Raw genomic sequence first — 21692 nt, forward strand, 5'->3', positions numbered from 1 at the left:
CTCCCAAGGTTCTGGCATTACAGGAGTGAGCCACCACACCCTGCCCAGATCTTTGGATATTTTTTGAAATGTGAAATTACTTCTCAAATTTTAACTTAGGTGTTTTAGCATGAATGACATTTTTTAAAGGATGGGCTATCTCAGGTATTGTGTAATACACATTTAAAGTTTCTTTCTTTTGTAACCTATGGAATGGTAGATGGTATTTTTAAACCACACATCTGATAAGGGGTTAATATCCAAAATATTTAAGAAACTTAATAACAAGAAAACAAATAACTGTATTGAAAAATGTGCGGCCGGGCGTGGTGGCTCACGCCTGTAATCCCAGCACTTTGGGAGGCTGAGGCAGGCGGATCACAAGGTCAGGAGATCGAGACAATCCTGGCTAACATGGTGAAACCCTGTCTCTACTAAAAATACAAAAAAATTAGTCAGGTGTGGTGGTGGGTGCCTGTAGTCTCAGCTACTCGGGAGGCTGAGGCAGGAGAATGTCATGAACCTGGGAGGCGGAGCTTGCAGTGAGCTGAGATAGTGCCACTGCACTCCAGCCTGGGCGACAGAGTGAGACTCCATCTCAAAAAAAAAAAAAAAAAAAGAAAGAAAAATCTGCAAAGGATCTGAATAGACATTTCTCAAAAGAAGACATGCAAATGACCCATAGGTGCATGAAAAAATGCTCAATATCACTAAGTGTCCATCAATGAATGAATGGATGAAGAAAATGTGGTTGAATGAATGGATAAAGAAAATGTGATATATATACAGAATATATCATATATATACTACTCAGGCTCATAAAGGAAGGAAGTTCTGTCATTTGCAACTATATGAGTAAAGCTGGAAGACATTAAGCTTAATGAAATAGCCAGGCTTAGAAAGACAAATATCATGTGATCTCACTTATGTGTGGAATCTAAAAAAAATGGAACTCAGAGAATTAAGAGAGTTGAATGGTGGTTACCAGGGGTTACAAATGGGAGAATGGGGAGATATTGGCCAAAGGAAACAAAGTTTCCATTAGATAGGAGAAATAAGTTGAGGAGAGCCATTGTACAGCATGGGGACTATAGTTAATAATAATGCGTTGTGCACTTGCAAATTGCTAAGAGAGTACATTTTAAGTGTTCTCACCACAAAAAATTGACAAGCTTATATTAATAAGCTTGATTGAATCATTCCATAGTGTATACATATATGAGAACATTGCTTTGTATACCATAAATATATATAAATTTTGTCAATTAAAAATGATTAAAAAATAAAGTTGCTTTTTCTTTAAATGATGGCATTTATCTAAAGTAATAACATTTCTAATATGTGTGCCCTGATTTTAAAGACATCAATATATAAAAACCAAAATTTATAAAACCATCAAGTTTGCGAGTTGCGTTTTTAAATTATGGAGAGGGTTTCCTTTGTACCAAAGACCCTGTGACAAGGCGAAATCCTATAATTTCTTTCATAGCACTAGTTTTGGTTACTAATTTACATTTATCTAGTGATTGTGTATCAGGGGAACCCACCCCCAATATTTTAACGTAGGTTCTTTCTATTTTCCCTAAGTGTCAGCCAGTCTGAGAAATAAAGAGAAAGAGTACAAAGAGAGGAATTTTACAGCTGGGCCTTCGGGGGTGACATCATGTATCAGTAGGACTGTGATGCCCACCTGAGCCACAAAACCAGCAGGTTTTTATTAAAGACTTCAAAAGGGAAGGGGGTGTACGAACAGGAAGTAGGTCACAAAGATCACATGCTTCAAAGGGCAAAAAGAGAACAAAGATCACATGCTTCTGAGGAAACAGGGCAAGGACAAAAGCAAAGATCACAAGGCAAAGGGCAAAATTAGAATTACTGATGAGGGTCTATGTTCAGCTGTGCGTGTATTGTCTTGATAAACATCTTAAACAACAGAAAACAGGGTTTGAGAGCAGAGAACTGTTCTGACCTTAAATTCACCAGGGTGGGGTTTTTCCCCACTCTAGTGAGCCTGAGGGTACTGCAGGAGACCAGGGCGTATTTCAGTCCTTATCTCAACTGCGTAAGACAGACACTCCCAGAGTGGCCATTTATAGACCTCCCCTGAGGAATGCAATTCTTTTCCTAGGGTCTTAATATTATATTCCTTGCTAGGAAAAGAATTTATTGATATCTCTCCTACTTGCACGTCTGTTTATAGGCTCTCTGCAAGAAGAAAAATATGGCTGTATTCTGCCCGACCCCGCAGGCAGTCAGACCTTGTGGTTGTCTTCCCTTGTTCCCTGAAAATCGCCGTTATTCTGTTCTTTTTCAAGATTCACTGATTTTGTATTGTTCAAACACACGTTTTACAATCGATTTGTACAATAGTGGTCCTGAGGTTTCGTACATCCTCAGCTTATGAAGATAACAGGATTAAGAGATTAAGACAGGCATAAGAAATTATAAGAGCATTATTTGGGAACTGATAAATGTCCAGGAAATCGTCACAATTTATGTTCAGAGATTGAAGTAAAGACAGGCATAAGAAATTATAACAGTATTATTAGGGAAGTGATAAATGTACATGAAATCTTCACAATTTGTGTTCCTCTGCCACGGCTCCAGCTGGTTCGTCCCTTCAGGGTCCCTGACTTCCCGCAACAATTGTGTGGTTAGTATCTGTCTCTCCTATTGACTTTAAATTTCATGGGGAAAGATATTATGTCTGTTTTTCTTTGCTACTATAGCACTAACACCAAACTTCATACTTGGTATATACAGGTATATCTCAGAGATGTTGCAGGTCTTGTTCCAGACCACTGCAATAAAGCAAGTGTCTCAATAGTAAGCCACATGAATTTTTTGGTTTCCCATTGCATATAAAAATTATGTTTACACTATACTGTAGTCCATGAAGTGTGAAATAGTATTATGTCTAAAAATATTTATGTACCTTAATTAAAAATATTTTATTGCTTAAAAATGCTAATGATCATTAGCCTTCAGTGAATGGTAATCTTTTTGCCTGTGGATGGTCTTGCCTGCATGTGAATTGCTGCTGACTGATCAGGGTGGTAGTTGCTGAATGTTGGGTTGGGTATGGCAATGAACTTTTTTTTTTTTTTTTTTTTTTGAGATGGAGTCTCGCTCTGTCACCCAGGCTGGAGTGCAGTGGCACAATCTCAGCTCACTGCAAGCTCCACCTCCCAGGTTCATGCCATTCTCCTGCCTCAGCCTCCAGAGTAGCGGAGACTACAGGCACCCGCCACCACACCCGGCTAATTTTTTCTATTTTTTAGTAGAGACGGGGTTTCACAGTGTTAGCCAGGATGGTCTCAATCTCCTGACCTCGTGATCTGCCCACCTCGGCCTCCCAAAGTGCTGGGATTACAGGTGTGAGCCACCGTGCCCAGCCTGGCTATGGCAATTTCTTCAGACAAAAATGATGTTTGCCACATTGATTGACTCTTCTTTTCATGAATGATTTGTCTATAGCATGTAATGCTGTTTGATAGCATTTGCCCACAGTAGAACTTCTTTCAAAATTGGAGTCAATTCTCTCAAGCCCTGTCACTGCTTTATCAATTAAGTTTATATAACATTCTAAACTTTTTGTTGTCATTTCAACAAAGTTCACAGCATCTTCACAGAGTAGATTCCATCTCAAGAAAGTACTTTCTTTGCTCATCATAAAAAAACAACTCCTTATCTGTTTGTTTTACCATGAGATTGCAGCAATTAAGTCCCATCTTCAGGCTCCATTTCTAATTCTAGTCTCAGTGTCATCCATGAGGGTTGGAATCAACTTCTTCCTAACTCCTGTTCATTTTGATACTTTGATCCCCTCCAATGAATCATGAATGTTCTTAACGGCATCTAGAATAATGAATCCTTTCCAGGAGATTTTCAATTGACAGATCTGTTAGAGGAATCACTACTATCTATGGCAGCTTTAGCCTTATGAAGTGTATTTCTGAAATAATAAGACTTGAAAGTCAAAATTACTTCTTGATCCACAGGCTGCAGAATGGATGTTGTGTTAGCAGGCATGAAGACAACATTCATCTGCTTGCACATCTCCATCAGAGCTCTTGGGTGTCCAGGTGCATTGTCAATGAGCAGTATCATTTTGAAAGGAATTGGCCGGGCATGGTGGCTCACACCTGTAATCCTAACAGTTTGGGAGGCTGATGCGGGTGGATCGCCTGAGTTCAGGAGTTTGAGACCAGCCTGGGCAACATGGCAAAACCCCGTCTCTACTGAAAACACAAAAATTAGCAAGGCATGGCAGAGAGCACGTGTAGTCTCAGCTACTTGGGGTGCTGAGGCAGGAGGATCACTTGAATCCAGGAGGTTGAGGCTGCAGTGAGCCAAGATGGTGCCACTGCACTCTAGCCTGGGTGACAAAAAGGTTTCAACAGTGGGCTTAAAATATTAGTAAACCATGCTGTGCTGTCAGCCAGGCTTTATTGTTCCATTTATAGAGCACAGGCAGAGTAGATTTAGCATACTTTTTGAGAACCCTTGTATTTTCAAAATGGTCAGTGAATATTGGATTCAACTTAAAGTTACCAGCTGCATTAGCCCCTATTAAGAGAGTAAACCTGTTGTTTGAAGCCAAGCATTGACTTTTTTCCCCTAGCTGTGAAAGTCCTGGTGTCTTCTTCCATTTAATCTACATTGAAGATCTGTTGTTTAGCTACTTCCTTCCATTATCTTAGCTAGATCTTCTGGATAACTTGCTGCACCTTCTACATCAGCACTTGCTTCTTCACCTTGTACTTTTATGTTATAGAGATGGCTTTTTTTCCTTAAACCTCATGAACCAATATCTGCTACCTTCCAACTTTTCTTCTGTATCTTCCTCATCTCTCTCAGCTTTAATAGAATTGAAGAGAGTTAGGGCCATATTCTAGATTACATTCTGGGTTAAGAGAATGTTGTGGCTGGTTTGATCTTCTATCCAGACCAATAAAGCTTTCTCTGTCTCAGCAATAAGGCTGTTTTGCTTTCTTTTTATTTATGTGTTCATGGGAGTAGCACTTTTAGTTTCTTACAAGAACTTTTCCTTTGCATTCACAACTTGGCTCTTTGGTTCAAGAGGCCTAGCTCTTGGCCTATCTTGGTTTTTGACACAATTTCCTTACCAAGCATAATCATGTATATCTTTTCATTTAAAGTGAGAAACATATAACTTTTTATTTCACTTGAACACTTAGAAGCCATGATAGCATTATTAATTGGCCTAATTTCAATATTGTTATGTCTGAAGGAATAGGGAGGCCTGAGGGGAGAGAGAGAGAGAGAGAGAGAGAGAGAGAGAGATAGGGGGATGGGCTGGTCAGTCGAGCAGTCAGAACACACACACAACATATATTGAATAGGTTTGCATCTTACATGGGTGCAGTTCATGGTGCCCCACAACAATTACAGTAGTAACATCAAATATCACTATGATAGACATAATAATAATAAAAAAGTGTGAAATATTGTCAGAATTGCCAAAATGTGACATATAGAAATGAAGTGAGCACATGCTATTGGAAAAATGGCACCAATAGACTTGCTCAATGTAGGGTTGCCACAAACCTTTGATTTGTAAAAAATGCAATAACTGCAAAGTGCAATAAGGCAAAGCAAAATAAAACAAAGTATGCCTGTAGAAGGCACTCAATAAATATGTTGAATGAGTGAGTGAGGAGAAAGAATTGTCTTATGTAGTAAGCCTTTAAAATCAAATTCCTTTTTAAAGAAATGTAATTTTTATGCAGTCTTTTTTAGCGGTACAGCTATTATATAAGTTGATAATTGCCTAAATATTAAACGGCACAGAATAAAATCTTTCATGTAGTCACTGTTCTAGAAATACTTCAAATGTAGCCAGTAACCAAAATCACCAGACCCCCAACTTCCAAAGTTTTATTACCTGTGTGGGCAGCCTCCAATTTAATGTGGTATGGCAGTCATTGATGATTGTGCTTTTTATTACTTCTTTACTATGATTTCTTATCTATATACTCTGATATATGGCCCATTCATATAAGCTTTCAAATCTCTAGTGTAACTAAATGGGTAATGTAGTAAGGCTTTTATTATCTAAACAATGTTTATTGAAAAGAGTTTGCCTCTAAGTATTTGTAAGTATATTATCTTTCAAAACAAATTCGGTTTATGTAAGTCTTACAGCCACAATGTTATCAAGGCCACACTGAAGCCAGTGTCTTGTCTTTGGCTGCACCTCTATTTATTTTCTATTGTATTCTATTTTTGTCCTTCGTTGGGTCTTTTTATGTAGGCAGTCATAATTTTGTCTTTTTAAAATGTTTAATACAGGTTAAAGCCTTAAACAGGTTTTTTCTTGCTTCATAATATACACATTAACAGGCATTTTGGTCACTATAACAAGTGTAATTTTGTGTTTAGCCCTTGTTATAGATATCTTTTTCTTATCTCAGTATGTCACTCATATTTTTCTAACTTGCTGCTCAACACTCTTCTTTTTTACTACCCATGAGTATGTATTGCTAGTAAGTTTTAAATTCCAGCTATTGAATTCCTTGTACTTGTAGCTTACTATTGCTACTTAAAAATGCTACTTCAAAAACTTGAGAATTTGCTACTTCAAAAACTTGAGAATTTTAGAAGTCAGAACTAATAGAAGAAAAAGAGTCTTACACATCATATGAATTTGATAAGGCTGGAAATGTCCCCTATGAACAGAAAGATTGAGAATAACAGAAATCTACCTAAAAGATATGTCAGAACAAATAAAAAATATTCAACTACTGTTTAAAAGATGATTCATATTAATTACAGAGTAACTGGATATATCAGAACACTGTTAAATCATTCCAGGGAAATTGTCTGGGCATCTTCAAGCAATACAAAGAAACCTTTTTTCATATTAGCTAACCTTTCAACTGTGTGTTATCTGTTAATCTCATGTATGTTGGAGTAACTGTAAACCTCCTGCTTCTTGGATATGTATGTGAAAAGAATATGGCACTTATGAAGAAACAGGCCTTAACTGAAATACTTAATGTTTCTGTTGCTAGCTTTTTAACTTTGGGCAGGTTAGTTTAATTTTCTGATCTTCAGCTATTCCATATGCAGTATGTCATATGAAGACTTCATTTGCCATATGAAGACAGTTTGCCCAAGATCACAGATAGTGACTAATTTATGATAATAAATAATATTTCACTGCACTAAAAATGCCTGATGATCAAATATAGGTTATGGAAGTTTTCTTTAATAGCTTTTTTTTTTTTTTTTGAGAGGGAGTCTCACTCTGTCACCCAGGCTGGAGTGCGGTAGCACTATCTCAGCTCACTGCAGCCTCCACCTTCTGGGTTCAAGTGATTCTCCCACCTCAGCCTCCTGAGTAGCTGGGACTTCAGGCACGCACTACCATGCCGGCTAATCTTTGTATTTTTAGTTTGGACGGGGTTTCGCCATATTTGCCAGGATGGTCTTAAACTCCTGACATCAAGTGATCCACCTGCCTCGACCTCCCAAAGTGCTGGGATTACAGGCGTGAGCCACCGTGCCTCCTTTAATAGCTATTTACTGTGGACTCTTTAGCTGTTTATAGAATTGTTTTGGACATTATATGAACATGTTTATGAGCACTTACTATACTAATCAAGGGGAATATAGCATTTAGATGGTGAGGCAGGATAAAGGCATAAAAAGATAAATAATCATAGAGGATAACATTTATTAAGTGTCAGATGCTAAAGGAGAGTAGAAGAGGGAATAGTTATGGAGAGCTGTTTTGGATGCTGCCGTGGAAGAAGGGGATTAGATAAGCAGAGAGAAGGCTGAGGATAACCTTGACTTTCCCCAACTGTAAAATGGAGATATTACTTGCCCCATAAGGCTGTTGTAAGGATTCAGTGAAATAAAATACCTAAAGTATCTAAAATAAATGTGGTGCTTTGTGACTATGTAATGTAACTGCTACTATTTTTTTTTTTTTGGACTGAATATAAGTGGTTCTTTCTGTCATCTTTAAAATTTTTCTCTCCCAGATGCCTGACAACTTGGAGATGACATATAGTTTTCATCTTAAATACCAACTGACTACCTGGGACATAATGTTGAAAAGATTCTCACACTCTACCTGGTTTTAGTAACGAAGAATGCTGTGATCAATTACTGGTGACAAGGCACATATAAAATAGGCTGGAGTCAGGAAATGGTTGTGTATGGGTTGCTGGAGTAACAGTATGTAAACTGTGTTTATTGTCTTTGCTTTAAGTCCTAGTATGTCTTATTTGTTTCTAGCCTTCCTTTTATTACATCCTGTTAAACTTTCTAATACAAGATGGCAAGTTTTAGAAGTGAGATACCAAATTTATATCTGTACTCAGTGAATTAGCCCCAGAGTAGAAAAGAATCTGATGTATCACCCCTGCTCCAAAATATCCCTTATGTATTCTTTCCCATTTATATTCTAGTGAGCTAATAGTTTCTATTTAAAAAATACTTAGATTTTCTGAAAAGCTGAAGTTCTCAATGTGATCGACTTGAGCCAGATGATTTTCCTAATGCAGTCTGTCCACGTGAGAAAATGAGAGTTTTGATTGTGGAAAGGATGAATTGGAAAAGAGGGACTTTTTTTTTAAAACTGAAAAATAGGTTGGATTAAAGGAAAGATATGCCTGAATGGCTTTCAGCTTTTAGATGGTAGGATGCCTGAGATGGGCATACTAGGGTTCCAAGATGGTACAAAAGAGGAAAGTATGCTGAAGATAAATGGAATTTTAATATTAAGAGTAATAGAAGCCATAACATTACAAAAACATGATTTTCTTCATAGTCTTATTTTCTGCTCCTTTCTCAAATTTTCTACTTCCTCCCTCATTTCCACTTTTAGTACAGCATTATTTTATTGCCTTTTGGCTGTCCAGGTTGATGGGTCAAGTTTTGAGTTTTGACCCATTCCACTTTCTAGTCTTTACTTACCTTCTCTCTTTAAATCCTTCTTTTCTTCTAGGTAAATAGGTAGAGCATTGTAAACCTCTCCTGGTACTAGTATTTTTTGGTGGAACCACTTTGTCTCACACGGCCACATAAAGTTCTTCTGAGAGAACAATTATGCATGTGACTCCTTTTCTTGGATCTGGTTTCTTGTTAGAAAGGACCTTGGTTTCAGAAAGGAAGGACTAGAGAAGTAGCTGGTGAGAAGTGAAATTGTAAAATTTGTACTGGATGCCCTTTCCTTTCTGAACATTCTTGTATCTTTGCATGTCTTTTCTTTAAGATATGAATACAGGTTTATTTTTTTATAAAACTTTAAAAATAAATATTTTTTCTTTTACTTTACCCTGTGTTTGAATATTATTTAAAATTTATAAAATGAGGTTGTATATTCTTGATTATACTCTCTGTCCCCATTTTAAAAAATGGATTTAATGCCTCTAGTTAAATGATTTCAAGTTATAATGTTGTTTTAGACATATATTCCTGAACCATGGTGTTCAGCTACATTTAAAACTCTTTATTTTTGGAGCCAGGGAACAGAGTAGAAAGTACAAAGGTTTCTAAGGCTTATTGCTAATACCAAGTACATGGTGACATCTACTACATAGTTGATTCACGAACAATGGGATTCCTATAAAAAGAAGATCTGATTCTAGATCAGAGTTATCCCTGGAACATGTAAAGATGTCAACTTTAATGGGAAGATGTAAAGCAGCTGTTCTTATGCCTATTTGCTTTTTACCTAGCTCTTTAGTTTGATGTGGTCACAGTGGCATTTATTCTAGTTTAACAATTAATTTATAATATAAAAGCAGTCCCTAGATTTGTTTGAAACCAACTGGTTACATACAAAAGATTAATTAAATTCACACCTATTAGAAAAGATAGAACTTTGTTGTAATAGAGTGAGAAGGATGCAGCATTGTGGCAACTGAAATAGTTTGACTTACAGTAAGAATCTTTTATGCTTCAGTGCATGAGCTCTCATGAAAATATGAGGAGGTAGGAAATAATGATCTGTATCATGATAAGTTCAGTTAATAATGGCCTCTTCAAAAAGCTATTATTCACAGGGCTGTGGATTCCAAAGTTTCTTTGTTAACTTTCACTTGTTAGTACATTGTAAGTTTTTCTATTAAGTTTATGTGGAGGAGTTGCTGTACACATTTTTAAAAAATAAAATTCTAAGGCAAAGAAACTTATTTGTACCTGTAATCATGAGTTGTTGCTTAGAGTCTTTCTTAATTAACTAAAAAATATGGTTTCAGACTATGCCAACATTTCATTTCTGGTAATTTTTTGTTTTTCTCTGAGACGGAGTCTCGCACTGTCACCCAGGCTGGAGTGCAGTGGCGTGATCTTGGCTCACTGCAACCTCTGCCTCCTGGGTTCATGCTACTCTCCTGCCTCAGCATCCTGAGTAGCTGGGACTACAGGCGCTCACCACCATGCCCAGCTAATTTTTTGTATTTTTAGTAGAGACGGGGTTTCACCGTGTTGGCCAGGATGGTTTCAATCTCCTGACCTCGTGATCCACCTGCCTCGGCCTCCCAAAGTGCTGGTATTACAGGCATGAGCCACTGCACCTGGCCCATTTCTGGTAATTTTTATAATTAAAGCAAAATGCTTTTAGGCAATTTTAATTTTGTTTACTGATACATAAGAAAAGATAACTATTTTAGTTGCCTCAATGCTGCATCCTTCTCACTCTATTACGACAAAGTTCTATCTTTTCTAATATCTTTGCTTATGACTTTCTTTTTAATGTATATGCTATACATTTTTATTTCAGTGTGCCTTTTTCTTTGTTAAATTTTCCATATCATCCTTCTGCAGGGGCCATGCTAATCTTCTGTATCATTCCAATTTCAGTTTAGGTGCTGCCAAAGTGAGTACCTGTTAAATTTTAAAGAAACACATTTAACATGGTGATGAATCTGCTCACATTTCTGAGCTTTCAGTTTATAATTTATCACATATTGACTATAGGAATTAAAATATGCATTAAAAATTATTAAATTTTTTATACTTATATTTATTTTATTTTACTTTATTTTATTATACTTTAAGTTCTGAGATACACATGCAGAATGTGCAGATTTGTTACATACGTATACAAGTGCCATGGTGGTTTGCTGCATCTGTCAACCTGTCATCTAGGTTTTAAGCCCCACATGCATTAGGTTATCTATCCTATCCCTTCCCTCTGCCCCCCACCCACCGACAGGCCCTGGTATGTGATGTTTCCCTCCCTGTGTCCATCTGTTCTCATTGTTCAACTACCACTTATGATTGAGAACATGCGGTGTTTGTTGTTTTTGTTCCTGTGTTAGTTTGCTGAGAATGATGGTTTCCAGCTTTATCCATGTCCCTGCAAAGGACATGAACTCATCCTTTTTATGGCTGCATAGTATTCTGTGGTGTATATTTGCCACATTTTCTTTATGCAGTCCATCATTGATGGGCATTTGGGTTGGTTCCAAGTCTTTGCTATTGTAAATAGTGCTGCAATAAATATACATGTGCATGTGTCTTTATAGTAGAATGATTTATAATCCTTTGGGTATATACTCAGTAATGGGATTGCTGGATCAAATGGTACACCAACAGTGTAAAAACGTTCGTATATCTCCACATCCTCTCCAGTATCTGTTGTTTCCTGACTTTTTAATGATTTCTAACTGGCATGAGATGCTATCTCATTGTGGTTTTGATTTGCATTTCTGTAATGACCAGTGATGATGAACATTTTTTCATATATTTGTTGGCTACATAAATATCTTCTTTTGAGAAGTGTCTGTTCATATCCTTCACCCACTTTTTGATGGGGTTGTTTTTTTCTTGTAAATTTGTTTAAGTTCCTTGTACATTCTGTTTATTAGACCTTTGTCAAACGGATAGGTTGCAAAAATTTTCTCCCATTCTGTAGGTTGCCTGTTCACTCTGATGATAGTTTTCTTTTGCTGTGTAGAAGCTCTTTAGTTTAATTAGATCCCATTTGTCAATTTTGGCTTTGGTTGCTATTGCTTTTGGTATTTTAGTCATGAAGTCTTTGCTCATGCCTATGTCCTGAATGGTATTGCCTAGGTTTTTTCTAGGGCTTTTATGGTTTTAGGTCTTATATTTAAGTCTTTAATCCATCTTGAGTTAATTTTTGTATAAGGTGTAAGGAAGGGGTCTAGTTTCAGTTTTCTGCATATGGCTAGCCAGTTTTCCCAACACCGTTTATTAAATAGGGAATCCTTTTCCCACTGCTTGTTTGTGTCAGGTTTGTCAAGGGTCAGATGGTTGTAGATGTGTGGTGTTATTTCTGAGGCCTCTGTTCTGTTCCACTGGTCCATATATCTGTTTTGGTACCAGTACCGTGCTGTTTTGGTTTCTGTTGCCTTGTAGTATAGTTTGAAGTCAGGTAGCATGATGTCTCCAGCTTTGTTCTTTTTGCTTAGGATTGTCTTGGCTATACAGGCTCTTTTTTTATTGTATATGAAATATAAAGTAGTTTTTTCTAATTCTACGAAGAAAGTCAATGGTAGCTTGATGGGAATAGCATTCAATCTATAAATTACTTTGGGCAGTATGGCCATTTTCACAATATTGAATCTTCCTATCCATGAACACAGAATATTTTTCTATTTGTTTGTGTCGTCTCATTTCCTTGAACAGTGGTTTGTAGTTCTCCTTGAAGAAGTCCTTCACGTCCCTTGTAAGTTGTATTCCTAGGTATTTTATGTTCTTTGTAGCAATTATGAATGGGAGTTCACTCATGATTTGGCTCTCTGTTATTGGTGTATAGGAATGCTTGTGATTTTTGCACATTAATTTTATATCCTGAGACTGCTGAAGTTGCTTATCAGCTTAAGGAGTTTTTGGACTCAAATGATGGGGGTTTTTTAAATAAACAATCATGTCATCTGCAGAGACAATTTGACTTCCTCTCTTCCTATTTGAATACACTTTATTTCTTTCTCTTGCTTGATTGCCGTGGCCAGAACTTCCAATACTGTGTTGAGTAGGAGTGGTAAGAGAGGGCATCCTTGTCTTGTGCTGGTTTTCAAAGGGAATGCTTCCAGCTTTTGCCCATTCAATATGATATTGGCTATGGGTTTGTCATAAATCGCTTTTATTATTTTGAGATACGTTCCATCAATACCTAGTTTATTGAGTGATTTTAGCATAAAGGGCTGTTGAATTTTGTTGAAGGCCTTTTCTGCATCTATTGAGATAATCATGTGGTTTTTCTCTTTTGTTCTGTTTATGTGATGGATTACGTTTATTGATTTGTGTATGTTGAACCAGCCTTGCATCCCAGGGATGAAGCCAGCTTGATCGTGGTGGATACACTTTTTGATGTGCTGCCGGATTTGGTGTGACAGCATTTTATTGAGGATTTTCACATGGATGTTCATCAGGGATATAGGCCTAAAATTTCCTTTTTTTTTGTTGTGTCTCTGCCAGGTTTTGGTACCAGGCTGATGCTGACCTCATAAAATGAATTAGGGAGGAGTCCCTCTTTTCTATTGTTTGGAATAGTTTCAGAAGGAATGGTAGCAGCTCCTCTTTGTACCTCCAGTAGAATTCGTCTGTGAATCTGTCTGGTCCTGGGCTTTTTATGGTTGTTAGGCTATTAATTACTGCCTTAATTTCAGAACTTGTTATTGGTCTATTCAGGTATTAGTTTGGTCTTGGGAGGGTGTATGTGTCCAGGAATTTATCCATTTCTTCTAGATTTTCTAGTTGATTTGCGTAGAGGTGTTTATAGTATTCTCTGATGGTAGTCTGTATTTCTGTGGGATCAGTGGTGATATCCCTTTCATCATTTTTCATTGTGTCTATTTGATTCCTCTCTCTTTTCTTCTTTATTAGTCTGGCTAGTTGTCTACCCGTTTTGTTAATCTTTTCAAAAAAACCAGCTCCTGGATTCATTGATTTTTTGAAGGGGTTTTCGTGTCTCTATCTCTTTCAGTTCTTCTCTGATCTTAGTTATTTCTTGTCTTCTGCTAGCTTTTGAATTTGTTTGCTCTTGCTTCTCTAGTTCTTTTAATTGTGATGTTAAGGTGTCTATTTTAGATCTTTCCAGATTTCTGATGTGGGCATTTAGTGCTATAAATTTCCCTCTAAACACTGCTTTAGTTGTGTCCCAGAGATTCTGGTATGTTATATCTTTGAACTCATTGGTTTCAAAGAACTGATTTATTTCTGTCTTAATTTCATTATTTACCCAGTAGTAGTCATTCAGGAGCAGGTTTTTCAGTTTCCACATAGTTGTGCGGTTTTGATTGAGTTTCTTAATCCTGAGTTCTAATTTGATTGCACCATGGTGTGAGAGACTGTTTGTTATGATTTCCATTCTTTTGCATTTGGCGAGGAGTGTTTTACTGCCAATTATGTGATCAACTTTAGAATAAGTGCGATGTGGTGCTAAGAAGAATGTGTATTCTTTTGATTTGGGGTGGAGAGTTCTGTAGATGTCTATTAGGTCTGTTTGGTCCAGAGCTGAGTTCAAGTCTTGAATCTCCTTGTTAATTTTCTGTCTTATTGATCTGTCTAATATTGACAGTGGGGTGTTAAAGTCTCCCACTATTACTGTGTGGGAGTCTAAGTCTCTTTTTAGGTCTCTAAGAACTAGCTTTATGAATCTGGGTGCTCCTGTATTGGGTGCATATATATTTAAGATAGTGCTTCCTGTTGCATTGATCCATTTAGTATTATGTAATGCCCTTATTTGTCTTTTTTGATCTTTGTTGGTTTAAAGTCTGTTTTATCAGAGACTAGGATTGTACCCCTGCTTTTTTTTTTTTGCTTTCCATTTGCCTGGTAAATATTCCTCCATCCCTTTATTTTGAGCCTATGTGTGTCTTTGCATGAGATGGGTCTCCTGAATACAGTACACTGATGGGTCTTGACTCTTTATCCAATTTGCCAGTCTGTGTCCTTTAATTGGGGCATTTAGCCCATTTATATTTAAGATATATGTATATATATATTTTGTTGTTGTTGTTGTTGAGACGGAATCTCCCTTTGTCTCCCAGGCTGGAGTGCAGTGGTACAATCTCAGCTCACTGCAACCGCCACCTCCCGGGTTCAAACAATTCTTCTGCCTCAGCCTCCTGAGTAGCTGGGACTGCAGGTATGTACCACCACACCTGGCTACTTTTTGTATTCTTAGTAGAGACGGGGTTTCACCATATTGGTCAGGCTGGTCTCAAACTCATGACCTCGTGATCTGCTCGCCTCGGCCTCCCAAAATGCTGGGATTACAGGCATAAGCCACCGCGCCCGGCCAAGGTTAATATTGTTATGTGTGAATTTGATCATAATGCTAGCTGGTTATTTTTCACATTAGTTGATGCGGTTTCTTCATAGTGTCATTGGTCTTTATATTTTGGTATGTTTTTGCAGTGGCTGGTACTGGTTTTTCCTTTCCATATTTAGTGCTTCCTTCAGGAGCTCTTGTACAGCAGGCCTGGTGGTGACAAAATCCCTCAGCATTTGTTTGTCTCTAAAGGATTTTATTTCTTCTTCACTTATGAAGCTTAGTTTGGCCGTATATGAAATTCTGGGTTGAAAATTCTTTTCTTTAAGAATGTTGAATGTTGGCCCCCACTCTCTTCTGGCTTGTAGGGTTTCTGCAGAGAGATCTACTGTTAGTCTGATGGGCTTCCCTTTGTAGGTAATATGACCTTTCTCTCTGGCTGCCCTTAATATTTTTTCCTTCATTTCAACCTTGGTGAATCTGATGATTATGTGTCTTGGGGTTATTCTTCTTGAGGATTATCTTAGTAGTGTTTGTATTTCCTGAATATGAATGTTGGCCTGTCTTGCTAGGTTGGGGAAGTTCTCCTGGATAATATCCTGAAGAGTGTTTTCCAGCTTGGTTACATTCTCCCCATCACTTTCAGGTACACCAATCAATCGTAGGTTTGGTCTTTTCACATAGTCCCATATTTCTTGGAGGCTTTGTCCTTTCCTTTTCATTCTTTTTTCTGTAATCTTGTCTTCATGCTTTATTTCATTAAGTTGATCTTCAATCTCTGATATTCTTTCTTCCACTTGATCAATTCGACTATTGATATTTGTGTATGCGTCACGAAGTTCTCGTGCTGTGTTTTTCAGCACCATCAGGTCATTTATCTTCTTGTCTAAACTGGTTATTCTAGTTAGCCTTTCCTGTAACCTTTTATCAAGGTTCTTAGCTTCCTTCCATTGGGTTAGAACATGCTCCTTTAGCTCACAGGAGTTTGTTATTATTACCCACCTTCTGCCTACTTCTGTCAATTCGTCATACTCTTTTCTCTGTTCAGTTTTGTGCACTTGCTGGAGAGGAGTTGTGATTATTTGGAGGATAAGAGGCATTCTGGTTTTTGGAATTTTCTGCATTTTTTGCGCTGGGTTTTCCTCATCTTTGTGGATTTATCTACCTTTGATCTTTGATGCTGATGACTTTGGATAGGTTTTTTGCATGGGCGTGCTTTTTGTTAATGTTGATGTTATTGCTTTCTGTTTGTTAGTTTTCCTTCTAACAGTCAGGCCCCTCTTCTGCAGGTCTGCTGGAGTTTGCTGGAGGTCCACTCCAGACCCTGTTTGCCTGGGTATCACCAGCAGAGGCTGCAGAACAGCAAAGATTGCTGCCTGTTCCTTCCTCTGGAAGCTTCGTCCTAGAGGGGAACCCACCAGATGCCAGCTGGAGCTGTCCTGTATGAGGTGTCTGTCAACTCCTGCTGGGAGATGTCTCCCAGTCACTAGGCACAGGTGTCAGGGACCCACTTGAGGAGGCAGTCTGTCCCTTAGCAGAGCTCGAATGCAGTGCTAGGAGATCCCCTGCTCTCTTCAGAGTCGGCAGGCAGGAATGTTTAAGTCACCTGAAGCTGCGCCCACAGCTGCCCCTTCCCCCAGGTGCTCTGTCCCAGGGAGATGGGGGTTTTATCTTTACGCCCCTGACTGGGGCTGCTGCCTTTCTTTCAGAGATTCCCTGCCCATTGAGGAGGAATCTAGAGAGGCAGTCTGCCCACAGCTGCCTTGCTGCACTGTGGTGGGTTTCACCCAGTCTGAACTTACTGGTGGCTTCCTTAATATGGTGAGGGGAAAACCACCTCCTCTAGCCTCAGTATTGGTTGATGCCCCTCTCTGCACCAAGCTCTATTGTCCCAGGCTGACTTCAGACTGCTGTGCTGGCAGCAAGAATTTCAAGCCAGTGGATCTTAGCTTGTCGGGCTCTGTAGGGGTGGCACTCACTAAGACCACTTGGCTCCCTGGCTTCAGCCCCTTTTCAGGGGAGGGAACGGTTCTGTCTCACTGGGGTTCCAGGTGCCATTGGGGTATGAAAAAACACTCCTGCAACTAGCTCAGTGTCTGCCCAAGCAGCTGCCCAGTTTTGTGCTTGAAACTCAGGGCCCTGGTGGTGTAGGCACTTGAGGGAATCTCCTGGTCTGCAGGTTGCAAAAACCGTAGGAAAAGCCTAGTAGGTGAGCCAGATAGCACAGTCCCTCAGGGCTTCCCTTGGCTAAGGGAGGGAGGTCCTCAGCCCCTTGCACTTCCCAGGTGAGGTGACACCCCACGCTGCTTCTGCCTACCCTCAGTGGGCTGCCCTCACTGTCTAACCAGTTCCAGTGAGATGAACTGGGTATCTCAGTTGGAAATGCAGAAGTCTCCTGCCTTCTGCATTGGTCTCGCTGGGAGCTGCAGACCAGAACTGTTCCTATTTGACCATCTTGCCCTGCTCCTTATTTATTAAATTTTAAAATGATTTTATTTATTTTATTTTTAGAGATGGGGTCTCACTATGTTACTCAGGCTGGACTCAAACTCCTGGGCTCAATTGACTCTTGAACTTCAGCCTCCCTCCTGAGTAGTCAAGACTACAGGCATGCACCACTGTGCCTGGCTTTATTTTTATTTTTAATTGACACATAATTGCATATATTTATGGGACATAATTTGATGTGTCAGTATATGTATTGCACTGTATCATAATTAAATCAAGGTAATGAGCAGATTAATCACTTCAAACATTATTTCCTTGTTGTGGGAACATTTAAAATATTGTAAGCTATTTTGAGATACATAATACCTTATTGTTAATGCATGTAGTATTTTAATTTCTGTGTCTGGTTTATTTCACTTAATGTCCTCCAGGCTTATTCATGTTTGTAAAAATGACAGAATTTCATTCCTTTTCTTTTCTTTTTTTTAAAACTTTTATGTTTGTGAGTATATATGAAGGTTTATTACTTAGCTAAACACATCACAGGGGTTTGTTGTACATATTTCATTTCCCAGATATTAAACCTAGTACTCAATAGTTATATTTTTTGCTCTCTTCCTCCTCTGATTTTCCCCTGTCAAGTAGACCCCACTGTCTGTTGTTTCCTTCTTTGTGTCCGTAAGTTCTTATCATTTAGCTCCCACTTGTAAGTGAGAACACGTGGTATTTGGGTTTCTGTTCCTACATTAGTTTGCTAAGGATAATGGCCTCCAGCTCTATCCATCTTCCTGCAAAAGACATGATCTTGTTTTTTTTTTTTTTATGGCTGCCTAGTATTCCATGGTGTATATGTACCACATTTTCTTTAACCAGTCTGTCATTGATGGGTATTTAGGTTGATTTAATGTCTTTGGTATTGTGACTAGTGCTGCAGTGAGCATTTGTGTGCATGTGTCTTTATGGTAGAATGATTTATATTCCTCTGGGTATATGCCCAGTAATGGGATTGCTGGGTTGAATGATAATTCTGTGTTTAGCTCTTTGAGGAATCGCCATATGCTTTCCAGAATGGTTGAGCTAATTTACACTTCCATCACCAGTGTGTAGGTGTTGCCTTTTCCCTGTAATGTTGCCAACATCTGTTATTTTTTGATATTTTAATAATAGCCATTCTGACTGGTGTGAGTTGGTATCTCATTGTGGTCTTTATTTGCATTTGTCTCATGATCAGTGATATTGATCTCTTTTTCATATGTGTGTTGGCTGCATGTATGTCTTCTTTTGAGAAGTGTCTATTCATGTCCTTTGCCCACTTTTAATGGGGTTGTTTTTCTCTTGTAAATTTAACTTCCTTATAGAGGCTTGATATCGAACCTTTGTCAGATGTATAGTTTACAAATATTTTCTACCATTTTATAGGTTGTCTGTTTACTCTGTTGCTAGTTCCTTTTGCTGTGGAGAATCTCTTAAGTTTAATTAGATCCCACTTGTCAATTTTTGCTTTTGTTGTGATTGCTTTTGCTTTCTTTGTCATGAAATTTTTGCCCATTCCTATGTCTAGGATGGTAATACCTAGGTTGTCTTCCAGGATGTTTATAGTTTTGGCTTTTACATTTAAGTATTTAATCCATCTTGAGTTGATCTTTGTATATGGTGTAAGAAAGGGGTCCAGCTTCAATCTTCTACTTATGACTAGCCAGTTATCCCAGCACCATTTATGGAATAGAGAATCCTTTCCCCATTGCTTGTTTTTGTCAGCTTTATTGAAGATCAGATGATTGTAGTTGTGTGGCCTTATTTCTGGGCTCTTTATTCTGTTCCATTGGTCCATGTGCCTGTTTTTGTACCGATACCATGCTGTTTTGGTTACTGTAGCCCTGTAGTGTAGTTTGAAGTTGGGTACCATGATTCCTCCAGCTTTGTTTTCTTGCTTTGGATTACCTTGGCTGTTTGGGCTATTTTTTGGTTGCCTATGAATTTTAAAATAGTTTTTTTCTAGTTCTGTGAAGAATGTCTTTGGTAGATTGACAGGAATAGCATTGAATCTGTAAATTGCCTTGGGGAGTATAGCCATTTTAATGTTATTGATTCTTCCTATCAATGTGCGTGGGATGTTTCTCCATTTATTTGTCTCATCTCTGTGTTCTTTGAGCAGTGTTTTGTAATTCTCATTGTAGAGATTTTTCACCTCCCTGGTTGGTTAGATTTCATTCTTTTTAATGGATGAATAGTATTCTATTGTGTCTATATACCAAATGTTCTTTATCTGTTCATCTAATGTTGGACATTTAGGTTGATTTCATATCTTGACTGTTGCGAATAGTGCTGCAGTAAACATAGGAGTGAAGATATCTCTTTGACATACTGATATCATGTTAAGAAAATATTAGCAGACCAAATTCAGCATTCTATAAAATAACTGCATTATAATTAAATTGGGTTTAATCCAGCAAAGCAAGTTTGGTTCCAAATTAGGAAAAATCTCTTAGTGTAACTCACCGTTTTAGCAGATCAAAGGTGAAAAAGCGTGTGATAATTCAGATTCTTTAATCTGTATTCATATGGTAATTGAAGAAAATGGCCAAAAATATTGCCAACCATGATAGTGAAAGGTTATAATTGGATGCTTTGGAAAGAATTGAGAAAATTACATAAAAGAATAATAGTGCTTTCAAATTAGGCATGGGGAGATTGAGCTGGTTAGTTTAGCCAGAAATTAAAGAAGGAAGCTATAAACATACACTCATTGAGTATTCCTTTAATGAAGGACCACAGCTTTTTCTTTGAGTAGGGATTCAATGAATGGAATATGGCAGAGGATTTCTTATATAATCCATGCATATATGCTTTATACAGTTTTCAGTCTCAGTCTCTTTACAGAGGGGGAAAAACCCTGAAGAACATATCTTGAAATCTGAAAACAGGATACTCCTAGGTTTTATGACTTTGTCCTAAACTTTTTGCCCAATACTTGTCCAAATCATATTTGTTATGGTAGAGAAGTAGGATATGAAAGCAAGAGTGAGTGGGAAGGTGATTGCATAGATAGTTTGATAAAACAAATTATGTTTTATTGTAATCATTTGTTGACTATATAAAGGATTTTTTTTACTTCACTATAAGCAATAGATTGCTTTTCTCTACAGATTAATGCAATTTTTCATCTCAGATTTCAAAATTGAGTTTTTCTGCTTTTGTGGATTTTTATACTTTTTAAGCTAAGTAAAGGAACAAATAAGTAGTAACACTCCAGTGTAGGAAGGACTGATTAGATATGTGTGTGTGTGTGCATGCAAATGTACACATACATGTATGCACATATTAGATTAGCATATATATAATTTATATATTTATGTATCTTTGCATATGAATAAAATTGGACAAAATTAGTTATTGAGGCTATTTTTTAGAAACATTTTAAAATTGTAGTTGAGTTGTTTTATTGAGACTTTTATTTTTTTTGAGACAGAGTCTTGCTCTGTCACCCAGCTGGAATGCAATGGCACAATGTGGGCTCACTGCAACCTCTGCCTCCCAGGTCCAAGAGATTCTTTTATGTTAGCCTCGTGAATAGCTGGGACTATAGGCATGCACCACCATGCCCAGCTAATTTTTGTATTTTTAGTAGAGACAGCGTTTTACCATGTTGGCCAGGCTGGTCTCTAACTCTTGACCTCAAGTCATCCACCCACCTTGGCCTCCCACTGTGCCTGGTATTGAGGCTGTTTTTTAGAAACATATTTAAAATTGTATTTGAAGTATTTCTTAATAAAATTGTGTCCCAACTATTTATCAATGTTGTGTCTATTGGGAATAGTAGTAGTATGCTTGGTATAATGTTTAAACTGTTGCAAATTGAGTTATATTTAGTTGAAAGTTAAATTGCACAATATGAGTAGCCTATTTGTATTTCCAGTTTGGTATTCTTTGATCCTGGAAGGATGGACGGGCAAAGGGGAGATGTTAGTTGAGTAGTGCGAAGTTTCAGTTAGACAGGGGGAATAAGTTCTAGTGATCTGTTGCGCAGCATGGTGACTATTGT

General features: G+C 37.9%; 1 protein-coding gene and 1 non-coding gene across 5 annotated transcripts in view; one reads left to right on the forward strand and one right to left on the reverse strand.

Annotated features, from left to right (window-relative positions):
• The window catches only part of NUBPL (NUBP iron-sulfur cluster assembly factor, mitochondrial), a 340279-nt gene that overhangs the window by 85486 nt on the left and 233101 nt on the right, over positions 1–21692 (forward strand). The gene's annotated exons all lie outside the window — the stretch shown is intronic.
• LOC112128852 (U6 spliceosomal RNA) lies at positions 10740–10845 on the reverse strand. Its single transcript, XR_002911308.1, has one exon. It is a non-coding gene; the product is annotated as a U6 spliceosomal RNA (small nuclear RNA).

The sequence above is a fragment of the Pongo abelii genome, chromosome 15, assembly GCF_028885655.2.
Source record: "Pongo abelii isolate AG06213 chromosome 15, NHGRI_mPonAbe1-v2.0_pri, whole genome shotgun sequence".
Lineage (NCBI taxonomy): Eukaryota > Metazoa > Chordata > Mammalia > Primates > Hominidae > Pongo > Pongo abelii.